The sequence below is a fragment of the Thunnus albacares genome, chromosome 23 (assembly GCF_914725855.1).
Source record: "Thunnus albacares chromosome 23, fThuAlb1.1, whole genome shotgun sequence".
NCBI lineage: Eukaryota > Metazoa > Chordata > Actinopteri > Scombriformes > Scombridae > Thunnus > Thunnus albacares.
In genome coordinates this window covers 3,399,498-3,412,817 of record NC_058128.1, presented here as the reverse complement: position 1 = coordinate 3,412,817, position 13,320 = coordinate 3,399,498, and the positions used below count along the sequence as shown (strand labels likewise).

Here is a 13,320-nt window from a genome sequence, read left to right as displayed (position 1 = left end):
GCGAATCGAGTTTTTTCACCTCCGAATGTCATACGGTGAAATTCATGCTGTTCTTGCACATAAAGGAAGAAGGAAAATCTATTTACGAGACCTGCCATCCCAGCTAGAAATACATCCAATCCCATCAAACATCTTTACTTAGAAGGATGGGGGGGTGTTTTTACTAAACTGAACTTAACAGTTCTGAGGATCTTGGATAAGTACGTGGGGTTACCATGACAACACAGGCCCACAGGTGCTAATGAATGCAGCGTTGACAAGGAGGAGGAGGATGTGACATCATAGCTCGATGACAAGGAGCCAGGAAACACCTCCTTCTCATCACGCTGCCATGACAACCAGCACACACAGCAGAATGTGCTGAGTCCAACACACACACACACACACACAGAGGAAGTGCCGTCTAGTAAAAATAACTTATTTCTAAAGAATTTAAGTTTAAAAATTTAGTTGCAAACACCCCCAGAGATATCATCTTTTTTATTTCATTTTACTTATTGTCAAAATCTGCCCTTCTACATTACCCACAATGCAACTTGACCACCGACAGTTCAGTCAGAGATGAGGAGTGGGCTACAGAGGTCTGGAAACCTCACCTCTTTCTAACTGTCTCTGTCTCCAGAGAGTAGTTCTGTGTAAGGTAAATGTCACTGAGCATGTGCGGGAACGTGGTTCTGTTTACAGCATCACTAGCTTGTTGTGCTACATAACACAACCTCTGGACTTTGTGCTACATTGTACATTGTAAATAGCTTAAGTGTAAAGAACTACTCTCCAGAGTCTTTGGAGCCATTTCTAAACAAACTAACATGACCAAACTCTTCATAATGAAGGAACATGTCACTCAGTGCAACAGTGTGGCTCACTGATGTGTTTTTAATACTTTTTGGACAACAACAGAGGTCTACAGCACGGAGGAATAAGATATATCAGGCTTTGATACACACACAATACTTGTTAGTAGATCAGTGCATTGTTGGTTTGACTCTTTACATGAGATTCGTTGACAATAAGAAAAATATAGATAGAGTCTGCCGAGGTGTTAACACACACAGTGAGCCATCATGTACTGCTGTCAGCTCCCACTGGTTTCTTTACATAGAGATGTCAGGCTGTCAGCACACACACACACACACACACACACACACACAGTTTCTCACCCCTGCACATCTGCTCTCATTCATGCACATTTTCTCCCTCACACTCTTTCTTCCTCTCCCGTCATTGACAAGATAATTAGTTTGCCATGGTAACGAGGAGCAGCCATGTGATTGGAGCAGCTGTGGTCCATATTAGGCAGCGGGGAGATTAGCAGGAAGGACACGGCTACTAATTATAGAAGCTAGCATGAGGCTAACAGGCTAACCACTCACAGCAGGTCTGCTGCCTGGCTCAAGGGCAGGTGATGTGAGTGTGGTGTGACTGACAGTTTCAGGTACAGAGAGCACAAACTAAAAACTAATTATTTGTCAATTTAAAGGGGCATTCCACTGATTTAGGCATGAACTTCAGTTTACTGGTAATGGTTAATAAATATAACTCAGCCTGTAAAAACAGTCAAGTTTCCATCCAAGACACTTATCAGTTTATTTACGGGAAATGGAGGATCCACAGTTATTGCAGCTTTAACCATACTAAGGAGGTAAAAAGTCACCATTCTTTGTTAAATGTCTCTCATAGATCCTAAAATACTATATTGCTGAAATGTAGTGCCCCTTCTATCTCCTCCCACTGTCTGCACTTTATTCTTGCACATACTATATACCAAACAACATACTTTCTATTCTTTTTTTTATTTTATATTAAATTCTTTATTTTATTCTACATTTTATTTTATTTTTAGTATTTTTCAATGTACTCTCACTCAGCTGCTGTACCACCTGGATTTCCCCCATGGGGCTCAACAAAGAGTTTATTTAAGTAGTTTATTACTCAGTTCATTAAAGCAAATATGATATTTACAGAGTTAAATGTTCAAACACAATATGTCATTTGAGTTTCTAAGTTAACTCTTTGAAAACAGCAGTTAGTTGACAAACACATTTTTATGCTTCAAGGTCTATAAAGTCGCTGTTGTGGAGCTTTCCATCATATCAAATGGCCTTCATCAGCAGGTGTAGTTCGCCCTTGTAGATGTTCAAATTTAAATTTTTATTGAGCATTTTTAATAAGGACTTCTTTTCCATGTTGGCTTAAAAGGTACGTTTCAAAGTCCATTCTTGACCTTGAAAACAGTTGACGAAACAAAGTGCTGAAAGTGCAGAATATATCTGCTGATGAAGACCATGTAATATGATGGAAAGTGGCGGAACAGCTACAGTACTAAATGCACCTTGATTTTTTTATTATTTTGTCAATGTAACAGTTTGTGACCTTTCCAATAGGTATAAATATTCTAAATGTCTTTTGCGCCATTTTATGCACATTTCCACATTCGGTGTGAAACATTTGGTACCTTTAAAACTGTCGGTATCTCCCCTAAACAACATAGTGCAACTATGGTAAATATTTTGTTAGGTTGAGCCCTCACTTGTTTGGAGAGGAGCAGAGGAAGAGACTCAACGTCTCATCTGTCACGGATTAAACTCCTAAATAAACCTGACAGTGTTTACCTTTAGCTCAGAGGAGTACAGGTGACTCAGCAGGTGCGGCAGGTTCAGTACTAAGCTGCATCATGGCTCCAGAATAAAGCAGACAACCATAAAGACATCACAGTGTTCAGAAAACTCCCAGACTTCTCTGGAGAGTTAATTCCACTTCATCTAATCTTCTTCTACTATCTGTGTGGAGGTTTAAAGTCATCAATCATTGCTCTAATAAAAAGATATTAAGCCTCAAAAACAGGCAAAAGTCATCTTCTGGGATGCTTTTGAAACTAAAAAATCCCAGAGTATGTTTGAATTTTTGAATTTTTGGCGGTTATCTTTAACTTTCTGAGATATCTTGGAAGATTTTAACATTTTGTTGTACTAGAAATAACATATTTTTATTAGAAGACAAAGTAAAATATATAGTATGTCACATGACCTGCTTCCAAACATTTAAAGTGACTATAATCAATATTTTTATAATAATAATGTCTGATCTGTCAGTGTGTAATGTGTTGTGCGTGGCTCGTAGTGATGAAACTATCAGTGACTCTGCAGCTCCTCTCGGCTTTATGGAGCTTTATAGTGAGTTTCAGCTCATTGTTTATCTGTCCGGCTGCAACTTTACTGTTTTGGTTCACTCTCAGCGCTCTTATAGCATCGTTTTGGGTCGCAGCAGGCAGCTGTTTCAGAGAAAAATCTCTAAAAAGCCACTGACACAGTTAGCTGTAGACTAGCTGGTGAACATAGTGGAACATTTAGCAGCTAAAGAGCCAGATATTTCCCTCAGGAGCTGGTAGAGAGCAAAAACAGAGCTTAAAGAGAGTGAATATTGGAATTACATTCACCAGGTGGACAGAAACACGACTCCAAATGAATGATAATGTTGCTCCGTAACTGCTGGATGTGGCAACGAGCAACTGTTTGCTAACAAGTTCAACATATCAGCTTAAAGGTGATGATATGTCATTGTCAAAACTAGTGGACAAAATCAGTTAATGCAGGTTCAAGACTGAAATATTAAATATTAAGTCAAGAACATTTTTGTGGATTCAAAATGGAACCGACTGTTCTGCAACTTTTATTATCTGAACATTACACAGAGTTTAGACATTTTAAAAATTTCATATAATGTTGTTGATCTTTTATTTTTCTGAAATCAGGTTTGTTTACAGTCTGGAGTCCGGATGGATCAGACAAATCAAACCTCTGACACATGAAAACATGAACATGAGTAGCACTCGTTGCTGAGTCAGTGAACGATGACATACTGATGTAGGTTAAGCTGGAATCTTCTGTTTGGGTTGTTTCCAGTGAAGAAGGGGGAGGTTTCACCGTGTGACGCCTTCTGCTGCAGCTCTGATGTCAAACAAATGAGATGTGTTTGTATGTAGGTGTGCGTGTCTCCGTCTGTGTCTACGTCCATCATGATCTCCTGCTGAGCTCTGAGCTACATCCAGTTTTAAATAGATACACACACACGCTGGTAACCTGATAGAGTGTGACTTGCTGCAAGGGATTATGGGTCCAAATTAATATCCACTTACTGTACAAATGTTAACCCACCTTCACTCACAACACAGGCTGCATATACACACTGTATACTGAAACAGCTGTTCATATAACAACCTCTACATGTCATTTATTGTTCACTATAAATTCAAACACTATTTATTACCACAGTAGGACCTTCTGTAATGACCTGCAGATACCAGATCTGAACCCAACATAATCCAGAAAAATATAAGATTTTGTGTCGTGTTTGGGGTATAAAACTTGGGGTTCAGGTCAGGTAGGGTGTTTTCATGTAATCTGTTAAAGGATATGTCTTGTGATTTTTCTATATCACTCTTATTGTCAACAAATCTCATGTTTGGATCCAAACCAACAATGAACTGATCTACTAACAAGGATTGTGTGTGAATCCAAAGCCTGATATAAAGCTTATTCCTTTGTGCCGTAGACCTCCATTGTTGTCCAAAAACTATTAAAAACACATCAGTGAGCCACACCGCTGCACTGGATGACATGATAATTCGTTATGAAGAATTTCGTCACATTTGTTTGTTTAGAAACGGCTCCAAAGGCTACTAACAGCGATCATGCTTTCAGTCTCTGGAGAGTAGTTCTGTGTACAGCACACGTCATTGAGCATGTGCGGGAAACATTTACAGCTTCACTAGCTTGTTGTGCTACATTTCACAACCTCTTGACTTTGTGCTACAGTATAAATAACTTCACTAAACCCATTCTAACCCACCACAGAACCACTGAACCCCGTTATAACTCATTCTAAACCAATGTTAATCCCATCAAACCCTTCTTGTGGCTCAATTTATCTATAATTTTGTCATCCTGTTTTTCCGTGCTATAATTTTGTCTTCTATTGCATGTCTGACCATCCTGGAAGAGGGATCCCTCCTCTGTAGCTCTTCCTGAGGTTTCTTCCATCTTTTTCCTGTTAAAGGTTTTTTGGGGGGAGTATCTCCTTGTTTGTATTGAGGATCTAAGGACAGAGGATGTTGTAATGTTGTACAGATTGTAAAGCCCTTTGAGGCAAATTTGTGATTTGTGATATTGACTTGTGTATGTTTGTTTTGGTTCTGCATGAGCTACTGAAAAATGCAGTTGAAGTTCTTGATAGATTCTGAAGATCAAATCTTCTCACCTGACACACTCCAGTTACTGTGTGTGTGTGTGTGTGTGTGTGTGTGTGTGTGTGTGTGTGTGTGTGTGTGTGTGTGTGTCCTACCCCCCACAGCAGCGGGGTGTTTCGTGTGTGTAACTCAAACCAAACACACCTGTCAATCCTGAAGGCCTTACAGGATTACATGTTTTTTTCAGGTCCAGGACTTATAGATGGTTGCAAACAAAATCATCCACTGGTGTTGCCCCTAAACTTAACCATGTCAAAACATATACAAATTGTAAGCCTTGTAGTTTTATTCTCATGCTTAAACCCAACTTTTTGGTTTGAGAAGTCGATCGAAATTTATCATTTTCGCCTGACAACTTTGGGTCAGACCAGGGGCCCGTTTCAACAAAAGTGATTTGTGAGCACTGCTTGGTGGTGCCAGTACCCCGTTTCACAAATGTTTGTCAATTTGTGAATCCTACACTGTTCTCACGTCCTCATGCATGGGTCGTAAGTATGGAGTTTCCTTTTATTAGTTAAACATGTCAAAATTAATGCGAGAGAAAATGATCACATGTTGCAAGTCGTCGCTTGCATGTTGAAAATTTGGTGAAGCGGGCCCCTGGTTTGCAACTGATCGTAGTTTAGTTTAGTTTATTAGTTTATTGAATTTATTTATATCAGGGACCATGTAAAAAATACATTAATCTTAAACAAAGAGAAAAGATGCTATGTATCAGATTTAGCTACTAGTTAATTTCCATCTGTAGTCTCTGTGGGACAGGGGAACATAAACAATAAAACACGGAGCAAAACCATCTCCACTACAAATGGACCAACAACCTATTGACATCCTCCCAGGCATATGCACACACGTACGCACATACAAGAAACAAGACACAAGAAACAAGACTGGTTGCTTAAAATCCATTTTTTAATGTCATGGGAGAAAATATGGAAATCTGTGCAGGTTTTCAGATCAACAGGGAGCTTATTCCATCCTCTACTGGCATTAAAAGAAAAGCAGACCTTGAAGCTCTGCTCGTCTGCTCAGGACAGAGATGAAAAAAGCTCTTCAACGGTAGTTACCAAGAAAGCCACTCAAGAGGTTGTTTTGATCCAGTTTAAGTGTTACTTTTCATTTTACTTTTGGGTTATTTACACAAACGAATGGTTATTATAATCTACTCTACTCTTTTTAAACTTACATATCACAGTTTGCTATTGATTGTTAATAACTTGTGTATCTTTTTAATGTCATATGCAAATTTATTTGTCCAACAACAGACCGTTTTTAGCTAAAGCTTATTATGTGTAACAGTGGGTCCGAACTGAAACCAAATTTTCCCCTTTGGATCTCTTTGTTTGTTCTGCAGCCTCATTAACACACATTTATTCATAGATATATACTCATCATTTAGTGTCATTGTAATGTTTTTCCCTCCTAAACCTGTTCTAACCCATTTCAATTCCCATATAATCATTTATCCTTTTAAAACCTGCCTTTTAAAGACATTCTGAACCCATCTGAATCCCATTATAACTCCTCCAAAACCCATTTTATATCCTTATACCCACCCAATATACCCACAGTAATTAATAAAATCAATCCCAAGTTTACCACATTGGATAAGCCATTGTAACTTTTAAAACCCAATTTTAACCAATGATATGAATATTATTGAGCATTTGAATATTTTGTAGTATAAAATACAATGTCTTGTTATTACAAGGCAAAATATGTATGCCCCATAACCTGCTAAAAAATGTATACATAGCATTACCATTTTTGTATGCATGCCTAAACCCAACTTTGTGGTTTAGCCAGCCAATCACAGAGCTTCATCGTGTTAAATACTCTTGCGTCCAGGACTTTTTTAGCCTAGCTTAGCACAAGGACTGGAAGCAGGGGGAATCTGCTTGCCCTGCTCCACCAATAAGCCCAAAGCTACATATTTCCACATTGTATCCTGTTGAAAATATACAAATGCCCAAAACTCCAGACTGAGGGCAACAAGCCCTCTGTGATGTTAGGAAGGTCAACAGACAGACAGAAGAGTAGATGACAGAACCTTTCTCTGTGACATGGAGCTGACTCTGCACCCCCCCACCAGCTCTCCCAGCATGTCACCTGAGCAGGTGGGGTGGGGGGGGCTCTGACCTACAGACCCAGATAATGAAGGGAAAGGGAGTCAAAGAGAGGGATAGAGTCAGCTGATGAGAGCAGAGATGAATTAGCAGCAGGTGTCATGCTCGTCACCAGCGGCCATGTTGGCTCAGTCCTGCTGTGAGGCATGTTGTTTACGTTACCATGGAGACCAAACTGTGTCTGTGTGGCTCTTTGTATTTTTACATTTTCACATCAGACAGATCACTTTTCATTCACATCTGGTCTCTTTGTTTGTTCTGCAGTCTCATTTACACACATTCATAAATTTATACTCCTCATCATCATGTATATTCATCATTTAGTACTCATCATAGGTGTCACACTTCTAAACCTGCCTGAAGGTGGATAACCTGATCAAAACCCGTCCTAAACCCATTCTAACCCACCACAGAACCAATGAAACCCATTATAACCCATGTTAATCCCATTTGAACCCATTTTAAATGTTATATACCAAATTTAAACCCATTTTAAACCATTCTAACCCAGTCTAAACCAGCACCACCCCCCAAATTCCTGAAAAGTCCAGTAAACTTTCCTGAGAGGTAAACCAATCAAAACCCATTCTAACCCACCTTGAAACCATTCATCTCAACTATATCCCATTATAACCCATTTTAAACCCATGTTAATCCCATCGTAACCTATTCTAAATCTCTGATATACCAGTTTTAAAGCTTACTAACCCCCAAAGTCCCATAAACTTGCCTGAGAGTGGATAACCCAATTCCAAACCCACTGCAGAATAATTTAAACCCATTTTATCCCATTCTAAACCATTCCAAACCCATGTTAATCCCATCATAACCAATTCTTAACCTGTTTAAAGCCATTTTCTAAACCATTCAAAATTGATCCTAACCCTCTGAAGAACCATTCAACCCCATTATAGCCCATTCAGAACCATGTTAATCCCATCATTGCCCACTCCAAATCTGTTTTAAACCAAATTGAAATCCATTCTAAACCATTCTAACTCTGACACTAACCCCAAAATTCCCCAAATGTCCAATAAACTTGACTAAGAGTAGATAACCCATTCTAACCCACTGGAAAACCATTTCAGTTACTCAGTTAAATCCCATGGTAACCCATTCTAAACACATGCTAATCCTATTCCTAATCTCTTTAAACCCATTTTAAAACAGGTTTAAACCATTCCAACCCATTCTAAACCTGCTACCACACTGTTCACTACAGCCCATTATCATATCCCTTCTTACCCTAGTGTAAACCAACACTAATTCCAAAGTTTACAAAAAGTCCAGTAAACCTGCCTGAAAGTGGGTAACCTGATCAAAACCCATCCTAAACCCATTCTAACCCACCACAGAACCATTAAGCTCCCTTATATCCCATTACAACCCAGTCTAAACCCATGTTAATCCCATCATAACCCAGTTTAAATGTGTTATAACCTTGAGGAAGACTGGTGTGCAGTCAATACACGTTGGTCTTGTTTTTATCATGTAACTTTTATACCTTAACAAAGCAGTGTACCTTGACTTTGGGAATTCAATCTTATTTTTTGTGGACATTGTTTGCTTACGCATGCATCAAGAGCACCGGCCTACTTGTGTGACATGTCAATTTATGAACCAGTACAGCCTCTCAGGTCTTCTATAGTCTTTTAGTTGTTCCAAAGTTTAGGACAAAAAAAATTGTTGAGGCAGCTTGTAGTTTTCATGCTCTGAGCTGTTGGAGCAATCTGATGAGGATCTGAGAGGAGAGAGAAGTGTTCATATCTTTAAATGTAAACTTAAAACCTCTTTAGCCTGATTTATGAAAGAATGATTTATAGTCATAATTTACTTTATTCACTTAAATCAATTTTTTTACAGTATAATAATTCATTATAATTATTAGTATAGTTTTCAAATCTATTTTATTTTATTACATTTTCATAATTTGTATTGCTCATGGGCATTAGTCTAAAATTCTTTTACTCTTTACATTTGTTCTATTTTATCATTGGCTTGTCATTAATCTGTGAAGCACTTTTAATTGCACTAACTTGATTGACTCCAAATTTCAAACTCCAAAATTCCCCAAAAAACTTTGCCTGAGAGCAGACAACCCATTCTAAACACATTATAACTCATTCAAAATGTATTATAGCAGCTATATAGCAGCTATGTTCATCTATACATTATATAGCTATATGCAGCCCTCCAGCTATCCAAACTTATTGTAAAACCACTCTAATCCCATTCAAACTCCTTCTAAACCCATCTACACACACTATCAGAGTTGCTGCTTTGTCTTTTCGAGTCTCAGTGAAACATTTCACCTTCTCCAGACACTTTGAAACCCTAAATATAAAATCAGTCATGGAAACTGTCTCTCTACCTGCTTCTGTCTCTCTCTCTGTCTGTCTGTATAATTGAATATAGCTCCATATAACTCCAGCAGGCGCACACTGATCTGCTCTGAGGGTCTCTGAGTTCAGGACAAATGGAAAACTCTGTGTGTGTGTGTGTGTGTGTGTGTGTGTGTGTGTGTGTGTGTTCAGATGGTGTCAGATTTGTGAGGCCAGAGGTCAGTTTATTTCCAGCGTCTCTCTTCATCATACAACTGTCTCTCACACACGCTCAGTCTGATCTGTCCGTCATTCGCTGCTTGATGTGAATATTACATAATGAGCCAGAAATAATAATAATAATAATGAGCAGCATGTATTAATACTAATTTTAGAGCTATAACTACTGCTGACAAACATCCGAGAAATGTGACTGATGCCAGACCTTTGCAGAATGAGTGTCGGCTTTCTGCAGGAATCACAGATGTTATAACTGACCCTGGTTTCCCCTGCTGTCAAGTTGGTATCTGTTGTAGAAATGTAAGTACAGTATGATGTTTTACCGTCCTGCAAAGAGTTTTAAGTTGTCAAGTGTAAAACTCGAAATCAGCTCTTCATTTCAGCTTCATACTCTGCTGCCTCCTTGTGGTTACAAGCTGCCACTACACTCAGCATGAGAATAATTACATTAGTTTCAGACTTTATTCACTATGTACATGTGTGCAAGGAGTCGGTTTTGGTGCAGGTGCTAGAACAGTAAAATTAACAAAGATAGTAAAAATAGAAAAAAAAAAAAAATTAAAAAAAAAATGCCTATAAACAGAATTGATGGGGTTACACAAATCACAAAGGTAATGGATGGAAAATGTTCATTATCCCAAGAAGGAAACCACCTGGATGATTTTATGCTGAAACTGCAGTAAGAAACGCTTGTTTTATAGGACAGGTTCACAATTTTTCATGTGTGTCTTAAAACAACAGTCAGGTGTCCATATGAACAGTGAAAGTTTTCCTCGCTGTAATCATTTCTCCTGTTCATACTGGATATTAAAAGATCCTTCAAATGTGCTTTCAATGGAGGTGATGGAGGCCAAAATCCACAGTGTGTCCACACAGTCATTTAAAAGCAGATGTGAAGCTTATATGAGTCTTCAGCAGTCTGAGTTAGTCATATCAAGTGGATATCTGACACATTTACAGTCTTTTTAGTATCAAATTCCCTCTTTGTGTTTCCTTGGACAGTGTTTTCCTGTTGAACTGTCGTGGAAGTATAGTAACAAAAAGAGGGACTTTGGCACTAAAAAGACTGTAGTGTTGAAAGATATCTACTTGATTTGACTCATTTGGATGCTGAAGCTTCATATTATTCATTTTTGCACGGAAGGAGGACTGTGGATTTTGTCCCCCATCACTTACATTGTAAGTGCATTATGAAGGGATCTTCTAATGGTCAGTATGAACAGGAGGAATGATTACAGCAAGAAAAACATGTTTCAATGTTCATTTGGGCTCCTGATTGTTGTTTTAAGACAGATTTGAAAAACTGTGAACCCGTCCTTTAAGGTCAGACAGCTCACTCTATTACTGTGTTTAAGACTCTTTAATGAAGCGTGACAGCATTTGTCAGACTGTGATCAGTTTGAGGTGTAGTTTCAGTATTTCTGTGCAGGCTGAGGTGGAAAATGCATCGTTGTTAATCGCAACAGGTGTGCTCAAAACGGTTGTTTTTGATGTAAGAATTTTGTCTCCTGTCTATCTTAATTTAAAACAGCAAAATTTCTTTGCATTGCACACCTTGGCAAGAATTTGGAAGAGTAAAATGCTCCAGTGTAGCAGTTCATTTTAGCTGAATACTCTGCCGCCATCTAGTGGTTGACAGGCATCACTACAAAGAGCATGTCCCACTTTGTGACGGGTCTGGGAGGGGGACACTTCATAATTGCTGTGTAAATTGTTTCCTTTATATTTTAAAACTTCTTGACATTATTATTTATATAATTATTGCATGTAAAGCTCAACACATAGCTGCTGCCTTATGGACACAGGGGACAGGAGGAGGTTTACAAGTTGGCAACAGGACGGCGGCCCAGACAGTAAGACAAATCCAAGATGGCACAACAGGTAAGCAGGACAGGAGCAGGTAACAGATGGCTGGATGTAAGAGCAACACTGATGATAACAACTGACTCATTAGGGGGAATGAGGGGCAGGTGTACTGGCAGATGACGATCAGTCTTCTGAGAGTCTTCTTTAGCTTCAGCCTCAGTGTACTGGTTGTAGTTGCAAAGATTTCCCACCAGATGTCAGCAGAGTCTTTATGTTCTTACATGAACTCACATGATACCACATAGTTAAACCTGTGTTTCTCTCTTGTTTCCACATATTCAAGTGTCCTTCAGCAAGACACTGAGCACTTAAATGCTCCCAATGTGTTTGTATGTTGGAGACAAATGTAAATAACTTTGATCAACTCATTAACTTTACTAATAACTCAATAACTTTGGTACCTCATTAATGGATCAAAGTTCCCATTCACTTCAATACAGTCAGGGACGTTGGAGCAGCATCTAGTGGTCATGCTGCTGTCTTTGGCTGCTGTATGATGCTTCTGGTGTTTTATTGGAGAAGCATCCCAGTCGCTTAAAGTTTAGAAATTAGAAAAACACGTGCTGATTTTAGAGCTGCGAAAATATTCTGCACAAGATTCTTCCAGTGCATGCTTTTCAAAATAGCCCTTAAAGCTTAGCCACTGTTAGCAGTTTCACTCAGAAATTAACTTTCTTTATTAAGGAGAAGAAAAAAATGGAACAAAACAGAAAATCTTTAAAATGGTTAATGGTGTGCATGCAGAAAAGACGTGTTGGAAATACATTAAGTCAATAATAATCATAATAGTATTTTTTAAAATCCGACAAAGATAGTTCTTCTTCTTGTGTATTAATACTAAATATAAAAATTGAGTACAAGAGTTTTAGGAGTTGTACCAAGTATACAACTCCGTCTGCTGAGGAAGACCATAACATGCAGGTTCTCTGGGAAAAGCAATGTAAGTAGACCTTTAGTTGAGATATTTTTTGTTATACTTACAGATAGTTATGTCTCTGTTGGCACTGTGTCACTTTTCTATATTCTACTCATTTCTCTCATTTCTAGTTTCAGTGTGTGTATGTGTGTGCGGTTGCTGCTGTGAACCCACTCAGAGCTTCCTTTGCAACAGGAAATAACACACAACTTCATGGAAATGCCACAGAGCATTTCAGTCTGATATGTTAATGAGTTCAGTGTGTGTGTGTGTTCAATGAAACTAAAGTTGTGATGCCTCCTTTTTTGTTTTTTGAACAGTCAGCATATTCACTGAAACGCCGAAACTGGAAGATCAACGCCTCTTAAAAACAACATAAAACGCCTGAATCATCTTTTTATGAACACATGTCTTTAACAGAGCCTGCTCACTCGAATAAATACACATATTATCATATTTTCACATGTACCCGATGTACGTTTCACCATGATGATAATCTCTGAAACACCTTCCAGCTTGATACCATGGGGGTGGGTCAAATGGCACAGACAAGCAGCAACCTCCAGGCCAGAAAAATGAAGCCAAAAACTGCAGTTCCTCAAATGG

At 38.6% G+C, this 13,320-nt stretch overlaps 1 protein-coding gene across 1 annotated transcript in view; it reads left to right on the top strand.

Moving 5' to 3' along the window:
- LOC122975305 (NACHT, LRR and PYD domains-containing protein 12-like) overlaps positions 1-13,320 on the top strand; it is a 224,994-nt gene that overhangs the window by 49,412 nt on the left and 162,262 nt on the right. The window lies entirely within an intron of this gene.